Genomic DNA, 26039 nt, shown 5'->3' on the forward strand with positions numbered 1-26039 from the left:
AGCATTTGTTGCTCATTCCTAATTTCCCTTGAGAAGGTGGTAATGAGCTGCCTTCTTAAACTGCTGCAGTCCATGTGGTGCTGTTAGGGAGGGAGTTCCAAGATTTTGACCAGTGACAGTGAAGTTCCAAGTCAGGATGGTGACTGGCTTGGAAAGAAGATTGCAAATGTAACAACTCTCCAAAGCCCTTACGACAGCACCTTCAAAACTTGCAACCTCTACCACCTAGAAGGACAAGGGCAGCAAACACATGAGAACACCACTACCTGCAAGTTCCCCTCCAAGCTACTCACCATCCTGACTTGGAAATATATCACCATTCCTTCACTGTCGCTCAGTCAAAGTCCTGGAACCCCCTCCCTAGCATTGTAACATTGCCTGACTGACTCTGTATCAGCTCATCTGCTGCTGAAACACAAGCATTTGCTACCTCTAAACTTGACTACTCCAAAGCACCCCTGGCAGGCTTCCCATCTTCCATACTCCATAACCCTAACTCACCCAAAACTCTGCTTCCCATGTCCTAACCCATGCCAAGTCCTGTTCACCCATCACCCCTGTTCTTGCTGACCTACATTGGTTCACAAATAAGAAACACTGCAACTTTAAAATTCTCATCCTTGTTTGTAAATCCTTTCACAGCCTCACTCCTCCATATCTCTGTAATCTTCTCCAGTCCCATAACCCTCTGAGATATCTGCACTCCTCCAACTCTGGCCTCTTGAGCATCCCCGATTTTAATTGCTCTTCCATTGGCGGCTGTGCCTTTAGTTGCCTAGGACCTAAGCCCTGGAATTCCCTCTCTACAACTTTCCTTCTCTCTAGCTCACTTTCCTCCTTTAAGACACACCTTAAAACTTACCTCTTTGACCAAACTTTGTCATCAGACCTCATATCTCCTTATGTGGCTTTATGTCAAATTTTGTTTGATAAAGCTCCTGTGAAGTACTTTGCGCAGTTTTATCAAGTTCAAGGCAATACAAAAATGTGTAGTGTTGCTAATCTTAAAATTTCCCTCATATATCTTTCCCCATCTTTGCACCCCTTCAGTCTTTCTTTCTCTCTTTTACATGTGGATAATTAAAATGTTTACATCTTTTAACTTTCAACAAAACATAGGAGAGAAAACTGCAGGCATTTTGCTTCAAAATGCGAGTGAAAACAAACTAATATACCGATTATCAATAACAACGTATTGTGACATGTTTTCTGAAGTTTCTACAACACAAAACAAAAGCACAATAGTTGTCTAGTCAGTACACCTTCATTTATTATCTCCCTCATACATACCCTCTACTTAAAACATCTATGCCAGCCTGGAATTTCCTTGTGTATGGTTCTGGTGTAAACAAAATTTCTGACCAATCCCAACCAAACTCTGACACCAAAATCAACGGCAATACAGGGGAAATTCTGGGCCTTAACCTATACTCGAGAAAAGCTTTGGAAAACTAACTTTTCTTTTTAAAAAAAAGTTGAAAAATAACAACAAAAAAGTGCTTAAAGCAAAAGGACAGTATTGCAGCAGATTGAACAGTGCTGAGGCATCTTGTGCCATTAGGTGCATCACCTTTACTAAGAGCACACAAACTGGGCATAATGTGTAGAATCACAGCCAGGGCCAAATTGCCAAGTCCAAGACTAAGACTTATAGGAGTGGCTGTAGCTTTCATGGTAAGGCATTAAAAGAAACAAAAGACAATTCAGTGGATGCATGTAATCATGTTACTATGAAATATGTAACCATTTATTATGCTTATAATGCTATTTTGGATATTAGAAATTTCAATTCCTGAGAAAGACAGATTTGTGGGAAAAGGTAATACAGCGACATCTGGTGGTGTTACAAGAATCAGGTTAAAATTAGAATCTCTATTCGACTGCCACCTACTGGTGTTACTGTGAAAAATAACAGGTGAATGTAACATGAATGTATAAATATTTTAACATTGGAATTTCCATAGGAAATGTCTATGAAAGAGATTTAAATGCAATGTTCAACCAACATAAAGTTTTAAGTACATAACCTTACATACATTTACTATACTATATGTACTGCAATGGATGCATACACTCATATTCTATATGTATTGTGTATACATGGCCTTGAAGGCTTTGTTATATCCCGTTTATGTAGTACCTACATATACTTGGGTATATTTGATAAGTACAGCAGCAAACTCTACTGCTTTTTTTGTCTCTATTACATCCCTCTATTATATAACTTGGTACATTGTTTATACTTGCATATCTCCCAATAAATCAGTGGAGAAGTCAATTTCACACTTCAAGAGGACATAGACAAGACTAGTGAAATGGGCAGACACATGGCAGAATAAATTTAATGCAAAGAAGCCTGAAGTGAGACAATTCAGAGGAAATCGTCAATAAGGACTAAGTGGTACAATTTTAAAGCTACTGAGAAACTGCGGGTTTACATATAGAAATCTTTGAAGCTGACAGGACAAGTTGAGAATATTATTAATAAATCATCAAGGGTCCTGGGATTTATTAAATGAGATATAGATTGCAAAAGCAAAGGGAGAAAGGGAGTTATGATAAGCCTTTACAAATCACTGATTAGTCCTCAGCTGGAGTATTGTGTTCAATCCTCAGCATCATACTTTCAGAAACATGTCCGGAGAGGGGCAGTGTGGAGATTTATTATTAGAATGGTGCCAGGAATGCAGGACTTTGGTCATGTGGAGAGACTGGAGAGTCTGAGTTTGCTTGTTATACAGGGCATTGGTGAGACCACATCTGCAGCACTGTGTACAGTATTGCTCTTTTTTTAAGGAAGGATGTAAATGTGTTGGAAGCAGTTCAGAGAAGGTTTACCAGACTAATACCAGGAATAGGTGGGTTGTCTTATGAGGAAAGGTTGGACAGGCTAGGTTTGTATCCGCTGGAATTTAGAAGAGTAAGAGGTGACTTGATTGAAACATAAGATCCTGAGGGGTCTTGACAGAATGGATGTGGAAAGGATATTTCCTCTTGTGGGAGAATCTAGAACTAGGGGTCACTGTTTTAAAAAAATGGAGTTGCCCATTTAAGGCAGAGATTAGGAGAATTTTTTTCTCTGAGTCATGAGTCTTTGGAACTCTTCCTCAAAAGGTGGTGGAGGAAGAGTCTTTGAATATTTTTAAGGCAGAGGTACATAGATTCTTGATAAGCAAAGGGGTGAAAGATTATTAGGGGTAGGCAGGAATGTGGAGTTGAGGTTACAATCAGGTCAGCCATGAACTTATTGAATGGCGGAGCAGGTTTGAGGGGCCGAGTGGCCTACTCCTGCCCCTAATTTATATGTTCATAAGTTTGTATGTATATTTTCCTTAATAGAAATAGCGCACAATGATGTCGAGCGAGCATCCCGATGTCATTGTGCGATAATTTGGATGGCGGGCATGCACAAGTTGGCAGCATGCCCACTGGCAATTAAGAGGTCTATTAAGGCCATTAAAGTATTGATTAAGTGCATTTTTCGCTGCCCATCCAACCTTAGTTTGCAGGTGGGCGAATCGGCTGTAATTAAATATTAAAAAAAATTTGGGACAGAATTTTTCAAATATACATGTTAAGGTGAGTGAGTCCGCTGTGTGTGCATTTTTTCAGGATTTTTAAAAACTTTATTCATTGGTTTAAAATTCTTCAGCTCCCTAGGACAGCTCCCTGACTTCAGGGAGCTTTCAGTGCGCGCTCCCCTGCACATGCGCAGGCTTATGCGCTCACACTCCTCCCGCCCCCACCCCAGCCGCGCTGAGCTTCTTAGCACTCCTTTCACACTGGCTGCCCATTAATTGGCCAGCCAGTGTGAAATCACAGTCAGGGGCCGATCGCGGGAGGCAGGCCATTTCCCGGCTGCTCACGGACCCACTTGCCGCACCCACGCGACAACCTGAGAAATCCTGCCCTGTTTCTTGTTGAAACCTGTCCATTCTGTCAAGTCACTACACTGACCCATTCTGCTTCTTGTAGAACCATGAAATTGCTGCAGTAATATTTTCTAACCCTTTGTTTCCACAGATCTGCTGCATTGTATTATGGTCATGTGAAGGTGTCAGCCTTGGCTCAGTGGCAACACTCCTCCCTCTGAATTGTGGGTTAGCTTATGCACAAATTGCAACACTGAGGGAGTGTAGTATGTATACATGTTCACATATACACAATTTCTATCTCTTTCACTGAACTCAGCATCTTGTTTTCATGTGTTCAGGGAGCACTGTTTTAGTTTTCAGTTTCACAAGATTTGCTTAAATTTGTTTCTAATTTAACCACATGCTCACGTGTCACTGCCCTAGCCCTTCTCTAGTTTCCTTCCCATCTCCTCTAACGTTCTCTCTGAACTCATCATATCCACAGGAACCACCTCCTGCTCCCTTGACTCTATTCCCACTAGCTACTGACCATCAACTTCCCCTCCTGGCCTCCATGTTAGCAATATTGTTAACAGTTCACTCTCCATAGGTTCTGTCCATCTCCTTTAAAACTGCCATCAACACCCCTCTCCTCAAGAAATCAACCCTTGAACCCACACTCCTTGCAATCTCCAACCTCCCTTTCCTCTCGAAGTCCTTGAAGATGTTGTTGCCCCCAAAAACCTGTTCCCATCTTTCCCAGAACTTCATGTTTTAATCCCTCCAATCAGATTTCTACCCCTACCACAGTACTGAAACGGCTCTTGTCAAATTAACAAATAACATCCTATGTGACTGACAAAAGTAAATTATCCCTCTTCACCCACCTCATACTGTCTGTAATCTTTGACATGGTTGACCACACCATCCATCTGCAATACCTCTCCATTGTCATCCAGTTGGGTGGGACTGCTCTCACCTGGTTCCACTCTTGTCTAATCATAGAAGAGAATCTCTTGTAATGGTTTCTCTTCCTGCTCCTGCAGTGTTACCTCTGGGGTCCCCAAAGGATCTATCTATCCTTGGCCTCCTCCTATTTCTCATCTACATGCTGCCCCTCAGCAATAGCAGTGTTAGTTTTCACATGTAAGCTGACAACACCCAGCTCTACCTCACCACCAATTCTGCCTCACTACCTCTGCCTCACCACCACCTCTCTCAGAAATTTCCTCCAATTCAAAATGGAGAAGACTGAAGCCATTGTTTGTGGCCCCTGCTCCAAAATCCGTTCCTTAACTACATTCTCCACCTCTCGTCCTCACAACCACCTGAAACATAACCAGACTGTTCACAAGCTTGGTGTCGATTTGACCCTGAGATGAGCTCTCAACCATATATTTGTGCTATTGCCTATTTCCACATTGGTAACATCACCTAAATTTGCCCCTGCATCAGCTCATCTGCTGTTTCATTCATGCTGTTCTTACGTCTAGACTTCACTATTCCGACAAATTCCTGGATGATCTCTCAAATTCCACCCACCCCCGCATAAACTTGAGGTCATCCAAAACATCTACTACCCATGGCTTAATTCATACCAAGTCCCCTTTACCCATCACACCTATGCTGACTGACCTATATTGATTACTGAGCAAGTAAAATCGAGTTTCTGATGGCTCTCTTGTAGAGCAATCCAGTCAGTCCCATTCCCCTGCTCTATCCCCCTGCAAGTTTATTTCCTTCAAGTGCCCATCCAGTTTTCTCATGGGTAGTGGATTCCAGGTCATTACCATTCACTGTTTAGGAAGTCCTTTCTCACATCCACCCCCCAACGCATCTGTTCCCCAAAACCTTGAACCCATGTCCCTTAGTCCTTATACCATTGGTTGATGGAGACAGTATTTCCTTTTCTGTCTCATCTAAACCTGTCATAATCTTGTGCACCTCTATCAAATCTCCCCTCAATCTCCTTTTGCTCCAAGGAGAACAACCCCAGCTTCTCCAATCTAACCTTATAATTAAAACCCCCCCCCCTATCCCTGGAACTATTCTGATAAATCTCCTCTGCACCATCCCAAGAACCCTCACATCCTTCTTAAAGTGATGTGACCAGAGATGGATGCCATAATTTAAATTTTAAAATTGTCATCCTTGTTTTCAAATCTCTTCATGGCCATACCCTTCCTTATCTGACAGAGATGGTAGTACAGTGGTAATGTCACTGAATTATTAATCCAGAGGCCCAGGCTAATGCTCTGGGGACAGGGGTTCAAATCCCACGATGGCAGCTGGTGGAATTTAAATTCAATTAATAAACCTGCAAAGCTAATCTCAGTAATGGTGACCATAAAACTATGATTGTTGTAAAAACCTAATCTGGTTGACTAATGCCCTTTAAGGAAGGAAATCTGCTTTTCTTACCTCGTCTGGCCTACATGCGATGCCAGACCCACACCAATGTGGTTGACTCTTAACTGCCCTATGCAATAATCAATTCAAGGGCAATTAGTGGTGGGCAACAAATGCTGGCTTTGTCAGCGATGGCCACATTCCATGAAAGAATATCTCTGTAACCTCCTCCAACCCCACAACCTTCCAATCTCAGCATACATCCTTAAAACCTACCCACCTCTTTGACCAAGCTTTTAGTCATCTGACCTAATATCCCTTTATGTGAGGCAGCATTTTATAATGTGAAATACCTTGGGGTATTTTATGTCAAAGCTGTTACGCAAATAGAAGTTGTTGTTCCACAGAGAAAGAGAGACAAACTGTACAATGCCCTCCTTCCTCTGGTGCCTCTCATCCCTTCACACATCAGACACCATAAAGAAGATGATACCAAGAAATTTGACCAGATAGTTTCCGATCCAGGGTGAAACATTGGTCAGGAGTGCCTCATGTCAACCAATCAGTAACAAATTGATCCGTGTCTGGTTTCAGTCAAGATTTCCTTATTACTCATTACATTGTGAGACATTTATGGCAATTGTGACCTCATTTCTGTTCCTCTTTTAGTTCAAAATGATGTACCCGTGCATGCAGCGTGCTCCATCACCCTTGTCAGTAGCACCATCCAATCAAACACTCCCACGGCAGGTACAGCACAGGGTTAAATACAAATTAAAGCTCCCTCCACTGTCCTATCAAATAATCCCAGGGCAGGTACAGCAAGGGGTTAGACAAAGAGTAAAACTCCCTCTACACTAACAAATGGCCTGGATCTTGTACAAGGACTTGCAGCTCCCACAGGAGGAGGAATTGGGACAGGAGCTCAGTAGAAAGAGGGAAGTGAGTGAAATGCAGAGGGCCATCACTGTCAAAGATGCAGGAAGACCCTGAGTACAGGAACTATCTACTAGATACCAGCGAATGGGGACTGTTAGTGGGATAAACTGAGTACCTCAGAGGATGGTCTTCCTGAGGAACAGGGAGTCACCTGGGAGGCAGGAGGCCACCCCGAGTGGGATGGGGGTGAGTGGTACACTGGGCACAGGAATGGGACATTTCTATAGTCAGATGAACAGATAGACTCTTCTGCATTCATGAGCAGATCCAGAGTGGTAAGTTGCCTCCCTGGGTGCCTGGAACTGGTGGGCCCATATCTGAGAAAGCTGGCGGAACTTCAAGTGTACTGCTAACCTCTAGTGAATGCTTAGAAACATTTTCCAGTTAAGCATTGGAAAGGCCGAAGCCACTGGCTAGGATCTCCACCAGAAACCCATGACTGAGCCACCCACTCCATCCCTCTCCCTGCCTGGAGCTAAACGAGACAGTCCATACCCTCAGTGTCCTTGTTGACCCTTCCCTGGCTTTCTCACGCCTTATCCTCTTCACCACCAGGACCACTTATTTCCACCTTCACAACATCACTCAACTCCACCTCTTCCTCAGCTTATCTGCTGCTGAAACCCTCACCCATGTCTTTGTTACATTCAGATGATTGTTCTACTGCTGTCAGCCTTCCATCAGTCACTGCCCATAAACTTCTGCTCATTCTACCTCTCTCTTCTCCTTCACGATGCTCTTTAAAACCTACCTGTATGAACAAACTTTTGGTCATTTGTCTTACTACCTCTCTATGACACAATGCCAAATTTTGTTTGCGATGTCTTACTACATTAAAGATGCTACATAAATGCAAGTTGTTGGTGGCATAATGGCACACTCCCATGCAGGGACTCCCTGCAAATACTAACACAGTTGAGGAAACACTGATGTGCATCAGAGTGTTAAAGGTTGGATGGGGAGTATTAGGGTGCATAATAGTGAAACAGGGAGCAAGGGGAGGAAATCAAACTGTTTTACACAAAATGAGGGGTTGGTAATAAATGAATATATGAAAGTGACAGTCAGAAAAAGACTATCTGTCCCATTGGGCCTACTTCATACAATTTTATTACCAGAAACATTGTCAGTAGAACAATTCCCTCACCCACTGGTGGTCATGAGATCACCTAGAAGAGGCAAGCAAAAATAGCAAAAGTCCAAGGTCTATTGAGGGGAGAAATCTAGAAAGTTCATCTTTAAATCCCTTAGGCAATAGGAAATAATTGGTAGACAAAACCACACTCATATTACCTGGCTCAATCAACAAAAACACACACTTGTTTTGACTTGGGAACATAGCTAGTTTGTAGACAGGGTTAGCTTTGGGTTCACTGATTTTTAAACCAGTGTGAAAATCAAAAAGCCAAGCATGAGAGAGTTTCAAACATGACTTATTTCCATTTAAAATTCCTCCATCTTTTGCACTGGCTCAGCGATTGCACTGATGCAGGGCCCTTGTATCGAAGTTCTCTTTGTTACGATGTGATCTCCATCCTATCCAGAAACTAGTTCTCATTTATAGGTTTGCTCAAGGTCAACATTTACCACACTAACCAGGAACTTCTTCCATTGGTCAACTTTCATCTGCAAAAAGAAGAACTGTCTAACATCTAACCTAGCCCAACCTGGTGCAATTTATAGACAGAGCCTCTACTCTTCCACAATCCAGCAAACTGAAATAACTTATCAGCAGAAAAACAGTCTAGATCTTTAACTATTTTATAAACCTCTTTCAAATCCGTCCTAAGGATACATGTCTAAGGTGAACAGACTCAGCTTTCTAAGCTTCTCAGAGTAGTTGTTTAAAATGGCAGTCATTCTTGTGACTCTCTGTCCAACCTCAACTATAGTCTTTATATCATCCACCATAAAAATGGCTGCAGCAACAATAAATATGGTCTAAACAAGTTCTTGTTCAAAGACAACATGGTTACCTTGCTTTATATTGAATATTCCTGTTAATGTGACCTTACGCACTCTGCATTGGAGAAATATAAACAGTAAGACCCTTTGCTGTCTCTCACCTATTTCAGCTCTGCTCCATCTAAGAGTAAGTTTTCTTGGTGTTGGCCCTGCTCATAATCAAAAGGCTGCATTTATCTGGGTTATTTGTCAGAGTTGAGCCCATTCTGACAGTATAGCCCAATATCTTCTCAGGGAGTTACTCTCTACAGTCCAAACATTTAGACAAATTTTCATCTGATTAGTGTTCACCCATACCTCCACCCAGGTCATTTTTAAGCTAGTACCTATTATTAACCAGCCACTAGCTGGGCTATTCAGAAACAATTTAATTAAACAACTGATTGATTCTCACAGCAAGTTAAATGGATTGGATCAAATTTATCATCTGGTAGATTATAACCACAATGTGCTGCACACCTGTGCCCCATTAATGCCCCTATTCTCTAATAATATCCTCTTGACCCATTAATGCCCCTATTCTCTATTAATGACCCATTGTACATTAATGCCCTGTTGCCCCATTAACACCCCTATTCTCCATTAATGCCCCTTGCCCCATTAATGCCCCTGTTCTCCATTAATACCCCTTGCCCCATTAATGCACCTATTCTCCATTAATATCCTCTTGACCCACTAATGCCCCTATTCTCTATTAATGACCCAGTGTCCATTCATACCCCCTTTCCCCATTAATGCCCCTATTCTCTATTTATGCCCCTATTCTCCATTAATGCCCTCTTGTCTCATTAGTGCCCCTATTCTCCATTAATGCCCCTTGCTCTATTAATGCCCCATTCTCCAATAATACCTCCTTGCCCCATTAATGGCCCTATTCTCCATTAATACCTCCTTGCCCCATTAACATCCCTATTTTCCATTAATGCCCCTATGCTCCATTAGCTTTGGCCAAAACCTGATGCCTCCTATGCCAAAAAGCATGGTTCTTTTCAAATCTTTGTTATAGCATTGTTTTTATGACAGAATTTTGCCCTATTTTGACAGAAAACAGTGGGGTTTGATCCCTTGACATGGGATGGTTCATACTTGCAAAATTTTATCCAGATGCCACGCAATAATATTTAAGTCCCATGGCTGCCAGAACTCCCAGTGGGAACAATTTGATATTTTTGTTTCAATATAATGAAAAGTGTTTTCCTATATATTTTGATATTTCAGTCTTTATATTTACATTATGCTGGAGCTCCCATTTGCTAATAGATTGATTTTGAGCTTTCTATAATATAGGATATCATGGTTGAGGCCAGAGAAAATGTCTGACCTATACCTCAACTCCATTTACCTGCCTCTGCTCCAAATCTCCAACCCTGTGTGTGAAATAATACATCCTAATTTTATGCCTGGCTCTCATTTTAAGAATATGACCTACCCACCAACCACCACCACCCCCACCCTACCACCCCTCCTCCCCCCGTCTACTTGATTCCCTTGCCAGAGGAAATAGCGTCCCTACATCTGCCCTACCAAATCCTTTCGACATTTTAAACACTTTAATCGGATCACCCCTCAATCTCCTATACATCAGGGAATACAAGCCAAGTTCATGGAACCTGTCCTCATAATTTAACCTATTAAGGCTCTATATTATTCTGGTGAATCTGTGTTGCAATGACTCAAAGGTCAATATACCCTCCATGAGGTGTGATGCCCTAAACTGAACACAGTGCTCTAGATGGGCTCTGACCAATGTTCTACACAACTGCACAACAACTACAGCCAACACTAGAGAAAGGAATAGTGAGGTATTGGGGGATAAGAGTAAGAGGGAATGCAATAAGGTCTAAATTAGGGTTTCAGTCCATGCGTGTTAAAGCACAAAGTGTGGTAAATAAGGTTGGTGATTGTAAGTGCAGATTGCCACATGGGAATATGGTATTGTGGCGATAGCAGTGACCTAGCTCAGAAAGGGGAAGGATTGAGCAATAAATATCCCTGCACACAAGGTGTTCAGGAAAGAGAGGGAAGGAAAGAAAGGAGGTGGGGTGGCAGCATTGATTGAGGATAATAGTACAGTATTGGACAGAGAGGATGTCCTGGGGGATCAAGGGCAATCAATTTGGTTAAAGTTAAGAAACAACAGATGTATCATTACACTACTAGGTGTAATAAATCGTTCACAAACCAATGGGAAATACGTACAGAAGTAAATTTGCAGGGAATTTTCAGAGAGATGCAAGAACTATGATGCAGTGTTAACAAGGGGCTTCAATTATCCTAATATATACTGGGAATGTATTGATTTAAAGGGCAGAGAGGGGTACGAGTTTCTGAAGTGTGTTCAGGAGAATTTTCTTGTTCAATATGTTTCCAGCCTAATGAGGATCTGGTTCTGGGCTACGGGGTGGGTCAAAGGGATGAAGGCACAAAAGCAAAGTACTTACATATCGCTGAAAAGAGAGACATGTTGCCAAAGCTTTTTGTCTTGCATTCATTAGGACAAATGAAAGAATGCCAAGTTTCAAATGACCAGAACAATTTATACTATGGGGAAAGGGGTGCTGATCGGTTGGCAACTCAACTCTGATTGGCCAAGACATTGCCAAAGAGAAAGCAAAGGGGAACTATAGGTTCTTCAAGTATAAAATATTTCAATTGCTTCTTGTACCTGTCTACTAGTTAATGGTCTGTGTACCTAGACTCCCAAATCTCTTAGCTCCTCTATAGCCCCTAGTTTCTCACCATTTACAAAATACTCCAATCCATTTTCCTTGGATGCAAAATAGATGACTCATACTTTCCCACGTTGAACTCCATCTGCCATTTTTTTCTGCTCATTCACTTAATCTATCACTACTCCTTTGCAACTTGCTGCTCCTATCTGTACTATTCAATGTCTCTTCTGACTTAGTGTCAGCAACAAGAACTGGATAATAACAAAAATACCTGGAAAAACTCAGCAGGTCTGACAGCATCTGCGGAGAGGGATACAGTTAACGTTTCGAGTCCGAATGACTCTTCATCAGAACTCTTCATCGAGTCATTCGGACTCGAAACGTTAACTGTATCTCTCTCCACAGATGCTGTCAGGCCTGCTGAGTTTTTCCAGGTATTTTTGTTTTTGTTCTAGATTTCCAGCATCTGCAGTATTTTGCTTTTATATAAGAACTGGATAATCCTGTATGTAACCACTAGAGCAATTAGCTATTGGTGATCAAGGACAAATACCTATGACTCAGAGTATCAGTGATAAACCTCCACTGTAAGTAACATAGGGCCAGACACTTTATATATTGGCTTGGCTTGCAGTGCAACATGAACATCAGCTGATGTGTTTCTGACAAATCAAATGGTTACCTAATGAATTGGTCAGCATGACCTGGAAAGTCAATTCGTTTGTCACTGAACACCATCAGTTAGGTGTCCAATGTCCCTGCATGGCTGGACTTCCCAAACGACAGGAGTGCTGGTGCCTGCCATAGACCCAAACTAGCTGTGAGTCACTGGGTATTGTACTTGTCTCTGAATCAGAAGGTGAGGGGTTCAAGTTGCACTCTAAAGACTTGAGTGCATAATCCAGGCTGATACTCCAATGTGGTACAGTGGGACTGCTGTACTGTCACTGGAGGTGCCATCTTTCTGATCAGATGTTAAGCCAAGTGCCTGGATGCCCCTCAGGTAGGTATGAAGATCCCATAGCAATATTTTGAAGAAGAGCAAGTGTTTCTCCCCAATGTCCCAGCCACTACTTATTCCTCAACCAACAAATCAAGAAACAGATGATCTAAACATCATATCATTACTGTTTGGGAGACCTTGATCTGTGAAAATTAGCTGCACTGTTTCCTACATTACAACAAGAATGAATACACTCACCTTAATTAGCTACAAAACACTTAGCTTGAGGTTGTTAGAGGAGCTATATAAACACATATACTTTCTTCCAAACATTGAGTGTCATTGAGTGACCATGTTTGTGTTAATGGCTTTGATGGGTGAAGCCTTTGGAAGACTTCCCATTGCAGAATGCAGCTTACACACTGTAGACTGAACGAGCACACTGTTGTTCCGTGTAGCTTTTGGACATGTTGGGAAGTCATGAGTTAATGTGAGTGGTTCTCCCTGCATTGGCTTCTGCCTACTGCTTGCCAACTCTTGAAGCCAAACACAGAAGTGCATGGGGCTAAACTGCAAAAAGAACAGTGAAACCACAGGTAGGGTAGGCATTGAAGAACACGACAACAGATGCTAGATGTGATAAATTCTCTCGTCAATGGGGCTTGCGGTTCAAGCACTGTAACTGCAGGACTGACTCTGGCCAATCAGGAGATATCTGAGCAAACAGAACTACCAGAGAGGAAATGCCTGGGTTGTATTAAGACAGAGTTAGTGTAAAGTGAAGGGGAATGACACATCCAACACAATATATTAAACAGGGAAGGAACTGAGAGCTGGCCACCTGTACAGCTCCTCAACAGTTGATAAGTCTCTGTTAAGTTTCTAATGCCAAGATATCACTTCAAAAATGCATTTTTATGTTTTAACAGAGTGGAAGAGAATAAGTAGATATCTCAGGGTAGTCTCTGCCTACTCAAACTCCCTCATTAACATGGGTTTGCTGCATTTAAACACCTTCAGGAGAAAGGAACACTTGCATTCCAATAACTGCGCTCATGGTCTCAGGACCCCCCAATAACCTTTATGGACAATTAAGCACTTTTGAAGTGTAGTCTCTGTTGTAATGTAGAAAACACGGCCATCAATAAGTAGTGATGTTGGTTGAGGGATAAATATTGTTCAGGACACTGGGGAGAACTCCATTGCTTTTCTGTGTATAGTGCTATGGAATCCTCCACCTTTATATCCACCTGAATGTCTCAGCCAAAAGTCCACCCCTCCAACAGTGCAGCACTCCCTCAGTACTGTACTGGCATGTCTAGATTACATGCTCAAGTGTCTAGAGTGGGGCTTGAACCCATGACCTGTGACCATTGACCTCAAACACATATATGGTTTTGATTAAAAATATCACAGAGAAGGAATTAAACCCCATGGTAGTATTTCATGGGGCTCCTCTCAGGATTCAGTGGGTATATGTTAGTGTACAGATCTACATAACATCAGGTATGGGGGAAGGGGTTCGACTTTGAAGGCTGTGCTGAGTTGGCTGATTTGTCAGGTACAATGATGGAGTTGGAACTGGGCTAGGCTTGGGATGAGTAACATTGACAATGTCCCTTCCTGCTCCTGACCACTGTGTCATGACTCCTGCTGGAATGTGCTTTCTCATGGCTGTTGGATAAGGGTGGGATCGTCAAGAGTGGGATCGGACCTGGCTGTGATTCCATACAGAGTGGAACAGCATGCTACCATTCAATTGCCTAAGGTTGACACATGAAAAATGCCACTTGGGCAAGTAACCAGACTTGTGCCAGCTCCACAACTGAAGATGTTAACTCTGATCCTATTCTTTGGCTTCCACCCCTAAATCCTTTGATAGTCTTTACAAATATTTACTCAATCCCCTTTCAAATGGATTTTGCCTCAAAAGTCACTCTTAGGTGAAGCTTTTCATTTTCTGATAACCCCTGTCTTCCAATCTCTCTCTCTGTCCACAAACTCCATAATGAAGTTCTTAAAAACCTGTTATACCCTAAAAAATGGAGTTGGTAATTCCAATAACAATGATCAACTCAAACCCACCGCTAAATGCAGGCCTTTAACTATTGGAACCAATAGGACAAGTGAAATTATGTTCTGTCACAAGGAAATTCCAGCATTTCCAAATTTTTCAGGATTATATTTGATCATTTGAACCATTTTTTTACTTGAATCAACAAAGCATAAAAGTCTTCTCACAAGAGACAGGTAAACAATGATTTGCATTTGTATAGCATCTCTAACATTGTAAAACATCCCAAGATCCTTCCAGGAGTGTACTCAGAAACAATACCTTAAATGGTAGGTATGCTGAATGTATCCAACCATTTAAGATAAACAACTCAAGTGCACAATGATACACTGCCCACAATGATAGATCTAAAAATTAGAAGATTATAAGATTAAGACATGTGGTTTAGTTCCCAACAGTGTGTAACCGTGAGACAGATCATTCAGGGTTTCAACACTTCTTTTTGTGCAATTTCCATTATTTCAAATGAGCTCTGATTAACAGTGTTTGATCCAACAATAACTGCAGTTTAATGGCAATTTCCCACATTACAACAGTGACTACACTTCAAAAACAATTCATTGGCTGTAAGGTGCTTTGAGACATGCTGAGGTCATAAAGGCACTACAGAAGTGCAAGTCTTTCTTTCTTTTACAGCTCGCTTTGTACTGCTCCAATCATATGCCCTTCTCTAGCCTTGCTGCAGTGAACAAGCTTATAAACTGAAGATAAGATCTGCCTGTTACCAAATGTCAGCTCAAACCAGTGCAGGACTCCACATCCCCACAAGGCCCATATATATTTACAAGGTAATAATCAGGCATTCAGAGATGACGCTTACAGAAAGAATGTGAAAATGCTTTCTTTGATCAAAAGAGGAAACACTGGTGGGCAACCTATGTGTCCATCAGGGATTCAGATCCATGCCGAGGACAATTTAAGAAATCACACACCTAGATCTATTGCACACAGACAATAAATCACATCTGTGCATCCCACACCCACATTACAAATCACACACATACATATATCATATCTGTATTTATTAATCCTCAAACATATGTTATGCCCATTTCACAGTAAATTATGTCAATGGATGTATTGGTCTCTGACAGTATATCACATGTATGCATATTTCACACTCAAAGCAAATCATCCTGTATGTATATCACACCGTATATCGCACTCACACTGTGAACCACACTTGTACACAAAAAAACCCAATGTTTCACAGTCAGGCCTGTGCATATATCACCTCCTGAATCTCACGCTCACAGAGTAGGTCACACCTGCACATTTATTATACCAGAACTCGATTACATAATCTTAGTAAATAACACCCATATGATTATGTTTAACCGGTCCCCAGGTGAGATGCCCAATTTGTTAACTTTCCGAACGGAACCCCAATTTTGTTATGCTCCCGGGTGAGGAGGAATGAGCTCCCCTTCTTTATTCAACCCCATTGGTTGGTTGCAACAAGGTTAATTTAAAAGGGATCCCTTCCCCTGTGGATACCTTTCCCCAGTCCAAATATATTTATGTTTTAGAAGGAGCCAATTTAACCAGGCTTTCTTGTGTCAAAGAAAGAGTAAGTTTATTAGTTATTAAAAACCTGAGGGAAAATAATAAAGACACAACACATATACACACAGATCAGAAGTGAGAAGTTGAATCCAAATAAAAGTTTGAAAAGATATACAAATCAGTCTTTGGCTTGTCCGTGAGGTGTAGATGGTGAAACATTGCAGCTGTTAAGTTGGTTGATTCTGGTAGAACTGATTTTGGCAGTTTAGCAGTTGGTTGACTGAAGAAGCTGTCCTATTTCCTTTTTGATTGAGGCTTTTCTGACTTGTCCCCAGCAACAGAGAGAGAGAGAAAGCCTTTGCCTGCAAGTTGATTTTGTGCTGTGACTCTCACAGCACACACTAGCACATACAGATAAGGTCAGCGGCTAGCTTTTTAAGCCATTTCCTTGTGTATTCCTGGAAGGGAAAAAAACAAAAATGTCTCTCGCCTAGAGTCTGTTATCTTTCAACTCAGATCATTTCCACATTCTGAGATATAACTCAACAAGGGATTGTTTTGGATGTCTACTGAGATGTAGTAATCAGTATCCATTGTCTCCACAACCACAGGGGTTAAAGTTCAATCTTTTGCATTTCATCTCTTCCTTTCAAGTGTCACTGTCTGAAGTAGGCCTTGACACCTTTTTAGGTGCAACATTCTCATGTTCTCTTTGGACAAGTTGGTTAAGTATAATCCACATAGGAACTTTCCAAAAGGTGGTTACTTTACATTCTCAGCCATCTTTTGCTCAGTGTCTTTGCTTGTATATCTTTTTCAAAAAACACATGTCTTCCTTAAAAACTTCAACATGCCCGTACATAATTAGGGGCTATGGTCCATTGTGTGGCAATTATTATTTTCATACAGAGGAAGGCAGTCGTATTTATTTCATATCTCTGTGCACATTACAATCACACAGTAAATCACACAGTGACTCAATCTGTGTTATACATTCGAATGTGTTTATCGTATTTCTAGTCATTTGCACCATGCATCCATCGCACTCACACTGCAAAATACAGCATGGGTTGAATTTTATGCTCAGCCAGAGTTCCCATGTCCCCCTCCCACCTGCCCCCCCACTCCCCACCACCACCCCCCGCTGGGGCAAAGCCCACCCCCATTCTAACAGCTCACCTGCAGCCAGTTAGCAGTTGGTAGGCCATTAATTGCCTAGAGTAAAGCCTTCCGCCTCTGTTTGGGGGCCAGGATGGACAGGTCGTGGGAGGGGAAACAGGCCCAGAAGACTTTAGGTGGGGTTACGTAAAGGAAGAGCCCCACCCCACCTCCCATTGATTGGCCACTTAAGGGCTTCAGTTGGCCCATGGGTGGGTGAGACATCCACTACCTCCCCCACTGTGTGTAAAGTTGCAGTGGGGCCAAAGCTGTAGGTAGGTGCTGGGAGTAGTGCCCATGGCATTGCACCCAATTTTACACCCCAACCCACCTGCTCCCGGGACTGTAAGATTCAGCCCCCTATGTGTACAATATACATGAAATAATTCACACTTGTGCTACACACCTGTATAAATATCACACTTAATGCAGCAAATAAAAAATGTGTATCCAACATACTCGAACAATGAGGTGACATCTATACGTATATCACAATATCAGAAAATCACCTGCCCATATCATACTCCCACCATATACATCTATATATATATCATACTGACAGTGGGGCAGTCCTGTGTGTGTATATATATATATATATATATATATATATAGATATAGATATATATATATAGATATATATATTTGGCACATTGACACAGTGAATATATCATACTCAGAACAACAGCAACTTGCACTGATATTGTGTAGTATGCAGAATAAAATTTCACAAGATGTTTCATAGGATCATTATGGAATGAAATCTGACACATAGCCACAGAAGGAAATATTAGGCCAGCTGACCAAAGGCTTGGTCAAAGAGGTAGTTTTTAAGGAGTGTTTTAAAGGACAAAAGAAAGGTAAAAAGTGATAGAGGGAGGGAATTCCAGGGGCGAAGAAGCTGCAGGCATGCCTGCTGATGGTGGAGCAACTAAAATCAGGGATGGCTAAGAGGTCTGAATTGACAGAGCGCAGAGATCAAGAGGCTTGCAGGGCCAAAAGATATTACAGGGATAGGGAGAGGTGAGGTTCTGGGAGAATTTGGGACGAGAATTTTAAAATTGGAGCATCGCTAAACTGGGAGCAGGTGTAGATCAGTGAGCATGGGTTAGCCGCAACTGATGGGGGTTAGGACATGGACAGCAGAGTTCTGAATAATCTGAATTTTGCGAATGGTAGAACATGGGAAGCCGGCCAGGAGTGCATTCGGGTGCCTCTCAGTCAGCTTCCCTGGGAATCTTGTCCATTCCCAGTGAACGGAATCTCAGAAGTCCAATATTAGTGAATGCAATCTCGAGAATCCAATCTCATTACATGTAATTCGGGTGAATGCAGTTCAGTGGATGCAATCTCAGAGCTTGAAATCCAGACTTTACTATAAGCCTAGAGATAACAAAGGCATGGATGAGGATTCAGGCGAAGCTGCAAGAACAAGATACGTTTTATAAAAAAAGATTCTCTTATTTTAAAAGATCTTTCAACATTTAATCAGGTTTGAAAACTCTGGAATTCAATACCTGTTACTGTTATAGTCAATCATTTAAGTGCTAGGCCTGGACTAATTCTGTTGATTACATTGACTGGAGAAATGGCATTTCTCAGTATGTTGAACAATAAATCAGCTTTAAAGGGCTCAGAGAAAATCTGACCCAGTTGGCAACTGCTCCGTGTACGTTTTTTTTTATTTCTGATATTGTGAATATCATGATAATAAAATGTAGCATTGCTGCATTTCGTTACTGTGCCAAATCATTACTTCAGTCTTCTCACAAATGGCCTTCTGTATGGTATCGATCATTTTATTTTTTGTAAGGGTAGCTGTTAGCTTGCCAGGCTACAAGATTAACTCTGCTGAACAACACAAGTCATCCTGCATTTCCCATAGCAACAAGTGGCCTATGTTGCCATGGATCCCTGCATTTTTTTTCAGTTTTTAATGGCTGCGACTGTGTGCAGGCTATCAGAGAAGCAGAGTGCACCAACTCAAGGTGCTATAGGGGAAACATGTTCCACTTTGTACTCCCAGAGCTAGGCCTCATCTGGGGAAGCACACTTGGGGCAGCCCCAAGCTTTGATTTTTCTGTCTCACTGAGCTGTGTTCGCTCCTAGCGGACAAAGCTTCGTGTCGATCATACAGAATTGACCCTTGATATTTCTAAATTGCTTCAGCTCTTCTTAAATTTGGGACTGGTGTTCTAATTGGGTTGGGTTCTAATTGGCTGGATGCACTCCTGGCCGGCCTGCAACTACAATCGCCATGTTGGCCCGTCTCTCTACCACTGCACCCAAGAAGAATGCATTCTCAGAAAGTCCAGTCCCGACAATATCATTTTTCTGGACTTCAAACTCTGAGGTGGCATCCACTGAATGGCATTCACCAGAATTACACTTAATGCGATTGGATTCTTGAGATTGCACTCACTAGTATTGGACTTCCGAGATTCCATTCACTGGGAATGGGCAAGATTCCCAGGGAAGTTAAGTGAGAGGCAGCCGGATGAGGAAAACAGAATAAGAGTTAACTCAGGGAGGGCAACAAAGCAACAGAGTCAGCCCACAGAGTAACTCGGAGAAAGATACTCTTCTCCTCACACCAGACTGTCAGGCATATGTGGTACAGTGGCACAGTGGTTATGTTCCTAGACTCGTAATGCAGAGATGTGAATTCAAATTCCACTTTGATAGCATTAAACATTAAATTCAGTTCATTAAATAAATAGGAATAAAAAGCTAGTGACATTAATGGTGACCATTAAACCTAGGAACCAATCAGGTTTACTCAAGTTCTTAAGGGAAGGGTCTGGTGAATATGTGACTCCAGACCTATGGAAATATAACTGATTCTTAGTTGCCCTCTGAAATGGCCTAACAAGCCAAGAGGACAACCCACCTGTACCATCCCAAGGCCAATGAGAGATGAGCAATAAATGCTGGCCTTGTTTACACACTGCAAATGAATTAAAAAAGGGCAGGGATTGGGTGAGACATTTAGAAGAGGAGATTAGAAATGGGAGCCAAATATAGAGAGTAAAAAATGACTTGACACTAAGAAGCAAGCAAAGGAGAGCTTGCGTAGATCGCATCACATAAAGGATTTATCTCCTTATGGCTGACTCATATATGAATGACTTAATGTGGGATATCAGCCCCACTCTGACCAGATAGCCCAGTCATCACAGGTGGAAAAGAATTCCCTCCTGTGACTATGACTCATAGTTAATGAGATCTTCCAATACACAGAAGGAACTTTCACCCGAATTGTGATCTGAGGAGGGCCTGACACAGACTTTGTTACTCAGAGCAGAGTTATAGGTGACCCTGGTTGACCTGGTGACAGTGTTTATCCGTCTGACTATGATTGGTTGTGACTGCCCCAGATGATGTCTCTGGTGCTTTAGTTTTAACCAATCTTGCATTCACACAGTGGCCTGGTTCTGAGTTAACCATTCCACAGCTCCATATTACTCTCAATGAGAATATTGCTGATTGCGGGCACAGAGTACTGCCCGGTGTGAGAGTGGACTATACAGAGCAGTAGTACTGTCCAAAGAGAGACAGGGCCAGAACAGGGAGTACTGTCCAGTGTGGGACTGGGATATGCAGAGCAGAGAATATTGCCCAGTGTGAGATTGGGATATAGAGAGCAGAGCATACTGTCCGGTGCGGGACTGGGATATACAGAGCAGAGAGTACTGTCCAGTGCGGGACTGGGATATACAGAGCAGAGAGTACTGTCCAGTGTGGGACTGGGCCATACAGACCAGAGAGTACTGTCCAGTGTAAGACTGGGATATACAGAGCAGATAATACTGTCCGGCGTGGGACTGGGACAGAGGAGTGAGTACAGCCCGGTGTCAGATCGGGATATACAGAGCAGAAAGTACTGCCTGGTGTGAAACTAGGATATACAGAGCAGAGTACTGCCCAGTGTGAGACTGGGATATACAGAGCAGAGAGTACTGCCCAGTGTGAGACTGGGATATACAGAGCAGAGAGTACTGCCCGGTGTGAAACTGGGTTATACAGAGCAGAGTACTGCCCAGTGTGAGACTGGGATATACAGAGCAGAGAGTACTGCCCAGTGTGAGACTGGGATATACAGAGCAGAGAGTACTGCCCGGTGTGAAACTGGGTAATACAGAGCAGAGTACTGCCCAGTGTGAAACTGGGATATACAGAGCAGAGAGTACTGTCCAGTGTGAGACTGGGTAATACAGAGCAGAGTACTGCCCAGTGTCAAACTGGGATATACAGAGCAGAGAGTACTGCCCGGTGTGAAACTGGGTAATACAGAGCAGAGTACTGCCCAGTGTGAAACTGGGTAATACAGAGCAGAGAGTACTGCCCGATGTGAAACTGGGATATACAGAGCAGAGTACTGCCCAGTGTGAAACTGGGATATACAGAGCAGAGAGTACTGTCCAGTGTGAGACTGGGATATACAGAGCAGGGAGTAATGTACAGTGTGCGACAGGGCCATACATAGCAGAGAGTACTGTTAGTGTGAGACTTGGGATATACAGAGCGGAAAGTACTGCCTGGTGCGAGACTGGGATATACAGAGCAGAGAGTATTGCCCGTTGTGAAACTGGGATATACAGAGCAGAGAGTACTGTCCAGTGTAAGACTGGGATATACAGAGCAGAGAGTAGTGTCCAGTGTGGGACTGGACCATACAGAGCAGAGAGTACTGTCCAGTGTGTGAGTGGGATATACAGAGCAGAGAGTACTGTCCGGTGTGGGACTGGGATATACAGAGCAGAGAGTACTGTGCAGTGTGAGACTGGGATATACAAGGCAAAGAGTACTGTCGAGTGTGAGACTGGGGTACAGAGAGCAGAGAGTAGTGTCCAGTGTGGATCTGGGATATACAGAGCACAGACTACTGTCCGCTGTGGGACAGGGATATACAGAGCAGAGAGTACTGTCCAGTGTGAGACTGGGATATACAGAGCAGAGAGTACTGTCCAGTGTGGGACTGGGATATGCTGAGCAGAGAATACTGTCCAGTGTGAGACTGGGATATACAGAGCAGAGAGTACTGTCCAGTGTGGGACTGGGACACAGGAGAGAGTACAGTCCGGTGTCAGACTGGGATATACAGAGCAGAGTTACTGTCCGGTGTGAGACTGGGATTTACGGAACAGAGAGTACTGTCCGGTGTGGGACTGGGAAATACAGAGCAGAGTACGGCCCAGTGTGAGACTGGGATATACGGAGCAGAGAGTACTGTCCAGTGTGGGACTGGGTTAAACAGAGCAGAGAATACTGTCTGGTGTGAGACTGGGATATACAGGGCAGAAAGTACTGACCAGTGAGGGACAGGGATAAACAGAGCAGAAAGTACTGACCAGTGTGGGACAGGGATATACACAGCAGAGAATACTGTCCAGTGTGGGACTGGAATATACAGAGCAGAAAGTACTGACCAGTGAGGGACAGGGATATACAGAGCAGAAAGTACTGACCAGTGTGGGACAGGGATATACAGAGCAGAGAATACTGTCCAGTGTGGGACTGGGATATACAGGGCAGAGAGTACTGTCCGGCATGGGACTGTGACAGAGGAGAGAGTACAGCCCTGTGTCAGACTGGGATATACAGAGCAGACAGTACTGTCCAGTGTGGGACAGGGATATACAGAGCAGAGAGTAGTGACTGATGTGGGACCGGGACAGAGCAGGGAGTGCTGTCCAGTGACAGACTAGGCCCGTGCAGAGAGTACTGTCTTGCGTGAGACTGGGACAGAGTAGGGAGTACTGCCCAGTGTGTGACTGGGATATACAGAGCACAGAGTACTGTCCATTGTGGGACTGGGATATACAAAGCAGAGAGAACTGTCCAGTGTGGAACTGGGATATACAAAGCAGAGAGAACTGTCCAGTGTGGAACTGGGATATACAGTGCAGAGAGTATTGTCCAGTGTGAGACTGGGATATACAGAGCACAGAGTACTGTCCATTGTGGGGCTGGGATATTCAGAGCAGAGAGTACTGTCCGGTGTGTGACTGGGATATACAGAGCAGAGAGAACTGTCCGGTGTGGAACTGGGATATACAGTGCAGAGAGTACTGTCCAGCGTGGGACTGGGACAGAGCAGAGAGTACTGTCCAGCGTGGGACTGGGACAGAGCAGAGAGTACTGTCCAGTGTGAGACCGGGATTTACAGAGCAGAGAGTACTGCCTGGTGTGGGACTTGGACAGAGCAGGGGATGCTGTCCATTGACAGACTGTGCCAGTGCAGACAGTAATGTTTTGTGTGAGACTGGGTCAGAGCAGGGAGTGCTGCTCGGTGTGAGACTGGGGTATACAGAGCAGTGAGTACTGTCTGGTGTGGGACTGGGACAGAGCAGGGAGTGCTGTCCAGACACAGACTGGGCCCGTGCATAGAGATTAATATTTTGCGTGAGACTGGGACAGAGCAAGGAGTATTGCCCGGTCTGTGACGGGAATATACAGAGCAGGGTACTGCCCAGTGTGGGGTTGGGATATACAGAGCAGAGTGTACTGCACAGTGTGAGACTGGGTTATACAGAGGAGAGAGTATTGCCCAGTGTGAGTCTGGGATATACAGAGCAGTGAGTACTATCCAGTGTGAGAATTGCATATACAGAGCAGAGTTACTGTCCGGTGTGAGACTGGGATTTACAGAGCAGAGAGTACTGCCTGGTGTGAGACTGGGATATACAGAGGAGAGAGTACTGCCTGGTGTGAGACTGGGATATACAGAGGAGAGAGTATTTCCTGGTGTAGGACTGGGACATAGCAGGGATTGCTGTCCAGTGACAGACTGGGCCAGTGCAGAGAGTGCTGTCTTGTGTGAAACTGGGACAGAGCAGGGAGTTCCGCCCGGTGTGAGATTGGGATATACAGAGCAGAGAGTACTGTCCAGAGTAAGACTGGGATATATAGAGCAGATAGTCCTGTCCGGTGTGGGACTGGGATATACAGAGCAGAGAGTACTGTCCAGTGTGCGAGTGGGATATACAGAGCAGAGAGTACTGTCCGGTGTGAGACTGGGATATACAGAGCAGAGTGTACTGTCAAGTGTGAGACTGCGATATACAAAGCAGACAATACTGTCCAGTGCGGGACTGGGATATACAGAGCAGAGAGTACTGACCAGTGTGGGACTGGGCCATAAAGAGCAGAGAGTACTGTCCAGTGTGAGACTGGGATATACAGAGCAGAGAGTACAGCCTGGTGTGGGACTGAAGCAGAGCAGGATGTGCTGTCCAGTGACTGACCCTTGCAGAGAATACTGTCTTGCGTGAGACTCGGACAGAGCAGGGAGTACTGCCCGGTCTGAGACTGGGATATACAAAGCAGAGTACGGCCCAGTGTGAGACTGTGATATACAGAGCAGAAAGTACTGTCTTGCGTGAGACTGGGACAGAGTAGGGAGTACTGCACGGTGTGAGACTGGGATATACAGAGCAGAGAGTACTGTCTTGCGTGAGACTGGGACAGAGTAGGGAGTACTGCCCAGTGTGGGATTGGGATATACAGAGCAGAGAGTACTGCACAGTGTGAGACTGGGATATACAGAGGAGAGATTATTGCCCAGTGTGAGTCTGGGATATACAGAGCAGTGAGTACTGCCTGGTGTAAGACTGGGATATACAGAGGATAGAGTATTGCCTAGTGTAGGACTGGGACAGAGCAGGGATTGCTGTCCAGTGACAGACTGGGCCAGTGCAGAGAGTATTGTCTTGTGTGAAACTGGGACAGAGCAGGGATTACCACCCGGTGTGAGATTGGGATATACAGAGCAGAGAGTACTGTCCAGTGTGAGACTGGGATGTCTCAAGCAGAGAGTACTGTCTAGTGTGGGACTGGGAAATGCAGAGCAGAGAGTACTGTCTGTTGTGGGACTGGGATATACAGAGCAGAGAGTACTGTCCGGTGTGAGACTGGGATATACAGAGCAGAGAGTACTGTCAAGTGTGAGACTGGGATGTACAAAGCAGACAGTACTGTCCAGTGCGGGACTGGGATATACAGAGCAGAGAGTACTGACCAGTGTGGGACTGGGCCATACAGAGCAGAGAGTACTGTCCAGTGTGAGACTGGGATATACAGAGTAGAGAGTACAGCCTGGTGTGGGACTGAAACAGAGCAGGATGTGCTGTCCAGTGACTGACCCTTGCAGAGAATACTGTCTTGCGTGAGACTCGGACAGAGCAGGGAGTACTGCCCGGTCTGAGACTGGGATATACAGAGCAGGGTACTGCCCAGTGTGGGATTGCGATATACAGAGCAGAGAGTACTGCACAGTGTGAGACTGGGATATACAGAGGAGAGAGTATTGCCCAGTGTGATTCTGGGATAAACAGAGCAGAGAGCACTATCCATGTGTGAGACTGGCATATACAGAGCAGAGTTACTGTCCGGTGTGAGACTGGGGTTTACAGAGCAGAGAGTACTGCCCGATGTGAGACTGGGATATACAGAGCAGAGTACGGCCCAGTGTGAGACTGTGATATACAGAGCAGAGAGTACTGTCTTGCGTGAGACTGGGACAGAGTAGGGAGTACTGCATGGTGTGAGACTGGGCTATACAGAGCAGAGAGTACTGTCTT

At 43.7% G+C, this 26039-nt stretch overlaps 1 protein-coding gene across 1 annotated transcript in view; it reads right to left on the reverse strand.

The window, feature by feature from the left end:
- LOC144683674 (diacylglycerol kinase eta-like) overlaps nucleotides 1-26039 on the reverse strand; it is a 207596-nt gene that overhangs the window by 123070 nt on the left and 58487 nt on the right. The window lies entirely within an intron of this gene.

Source organism: Cetorhinus maximus, chromosome 8 (assembly GCF_964194155.1).
Source record: "Cetorhinus maximus chromosome 8, sCetMax3.hap1.1, whole genome shotgun sequence".
In the NCBI taxonomy this organism is placed as follows: Eukaryota; Metazoa; Chordata; class Chondrichthyes; order Lamniformes; family Cetorhinidae; genus Cetorhinus; species Cetorhinus maximus.